Below are 2,624 nucleotides of genomic sequence, written 5' to 3'. Positions count from 1 at the left end.
CTTCAAGAGTAGATTGGATGCTTATCTTGCTGGGATCCTATGACCCCAGCTGACTTCCTGCCCTTTGGGCAGGGGGCTGGACTCGATGATCTCCTGTTGGTCCCTTCCAGCCCTGATGTCTATGAAATCTATGAAAGTTTATCAGGGGAGGACAGTAGGGAATTGGAGATGCACTATTTGCCAGAGCACTCCAGGGAGTAACTAGGAATAATGGGTGCAGACTAGTGGAGAGTAGATTCAGGTTAGACATTAGGAAGAAATTCTTCACAGTAAGGGTGGCCAGAGTCTGGAACGGGCTGCCAAGAGAGGTGGTGCTGTCACCTAACTTGGAGGTCTTCAAGAGGAGGCTAGATAGACACCGGACTGGGGCCGTCTGACCTCAGTCCTTTTCCTGCCTGGGGCAGGGGGTCGGACACGACGATCCTTCGGGGTCCCTTCCGACTCTACAACCTATGAATCTGTGATGGGAAAAGGGGAGTGAGGCTGCTTGGCACAGCCTGCGGAGCTTTCCTTCACTCCCTCGCTCCAGGAAAGAAAGAGCACAGCACTGTGCAGAGCTAGCTCAGATACTGGGTTCATTATAGTTGCATTAATGCAGCACTCAGACTGGGCTAATTTACCCTGCTTCTCACATCAGCTATGGTGCTTCCACTACCCAAGCTGGTGCATTCGGAGATATCTCAGGTGTCTTGTCCCTGTGCCTCCATGCTTCCTACCAACACCTCACAGCCTACTTCTATTGCACCCTGGATTTTGAAGGCATGGAGCAGGCGGCCACTTGCAGAATGACAGCCATTTCTAAGAGGAGCCAACTGAATTGAAATTTTCAAAGAAAATCAGGGCCAGCTCCTGGACAAGCACTCTCTGAAGGATCACAAAGCCTCCTTATTAAAACAAGTACATCCCCTAAACACAGAGATCCATTTACTGCACTATTTACACTCCCTGCCTCCAACACAGACACTTCCAGGGAGCAGCCATTCCCCATCCCTTGAGAGAGCAGTGTTGAGACTTGAGGATTCACTTCCAAATTCAGAGAAGCAAATAAAAAAAATCCCTTCCTTCTGCCACCCTTTGTCTAGTGACATGGCTTATTGCCAAAGGTCCTCTTCCTCTTTCACTTCATCTGTGGCTTGGCAAGCATCAATTTAAATTGGGGGCATTTTATTATATTTTTCAGTGCTCCTTGTTGCTCCTTCTGTTTGTGGGTGGGCCCAGTCCTGAGCAGCGAACAAGCCACCCTGGAAAAACAGAGAGCTTCAAGGGCTTTTACCTCCCAGGGTTTTGCTTTGTAAAGCTGTGGGATCAAAGCAGTCCATTTCCTTTCTGGTTTTCCTCTCTTTGATAAGTGAGACTCATTCAGCTGGCCTTCCTCCCCCAGCCAGCTTTCCTTTTCTGTGCAGGGTGTTTTGTTCTGGCTTTTCACTGATCTTTACTTACCAGCAGCTAAACGTTACAGCTGCTCAAAGAGGTTCAATGTCAAGGGCCAGATGTTGTCCCTACATTCGCAGCTTGGTTTTCTGATGCCTCCAGCAAGAGCTGCATGCAGGCAGGAGCAAGCTGAGTTTAACTCTTTAAACACAACGGGTAGGTAGGAGCAAATGTAGCTTCTTATTACTGTAAATAGACTGCATCCAAGACAGTGTTAGGGGCTTTGCCTGTTACTGTACATCGTAGCAGTCCTTCCTGCAAAGAAGAAAGGGACAGAGGTCTGCCTCGGTGTCATTCTGATGTTTTTCCTACATTATTATTGTCACAGACCTTCACCATGAGGGGTCAGGCTAAATGATCTGTTCAGGTCCCTCCTGACCCTAGCTACTATGAAACTATGAGCACCAGGGCTACGTCCACGTGAGTGCAGACATATGGTGCCCCAGGGACAGCTAGCAGCAGCACACCTTGTGCCACTGCTGCTTGGCCCTGGGCAATACCTATGCCACATGCCCTGTGGCACATGCCAGGTGGGTTACGGGAGGCCAGCAACCGTGCTGGTCCAGCAGCCCTGCCTGGGGTCCTGGGAGCCGGGGAAGCTGCAGCCACGTCGCTCTGGCTCCAGCCAGCCAGGCTCTGGTTTTGGGAAGCGTGTGCTGCCTCCATGTGTGCCACCCCCCTTTTTTTTTCTGTGTGGGTTTTTTTAACCCCAAGATCTCGCAGGGTCATAAAGAAAAAACCTGCACTGCAAGCTAGCAACACAGGGAACACCTGAATGTGCAGTGGGTGGCACTGCGGACGGATCTGCCACATACTGTGTGGCTGCGTTCATCTGGACATGCCCAGAGCTCCATTATGCTAGGCGCTGCACACATATGCACACGCACATGCACACACACCTTTGCAATCCATACTCCAAAGGCCTTGCAATCCAGGCAAGGGTTTGAATAGCATCAGTTCACAGCAGCTCAAGGAAATCAACTGCAGGGCAGAAATCTCTTTCTGTCTCGACGAAGTCTCATATCCTCCTAGTAGGTAGGGACTTACTGCTGTCATCTGCAATCGATTGGGAAATAAGAACAATACTAAGCAAGCAAGCTCAGTTCTTTCTGATTCATTCCTAGACATTTTAATAGCAATATAAAACACACCGCGCGGTGAGCGCCTGTGTACGTAACCTCACGGAGGGCTCT

This window comes from Crocodylus porosus, unplaced genomic scaffold (genome assembly GCF_001723895.1).
Source record: "Crocodylus porosus isolate Cpor-Errol unplaced genomic scaffold, CroPor_comp1, whole genome shotgun sequence".
NCBI lineage: Eukaryota > Metazoa > Chordata > Crocodylia > Crocodylidae > Crocodylus > Crocodylus porosus.
Note: the sequence above shows the minus strand (reverse complement) of the source record.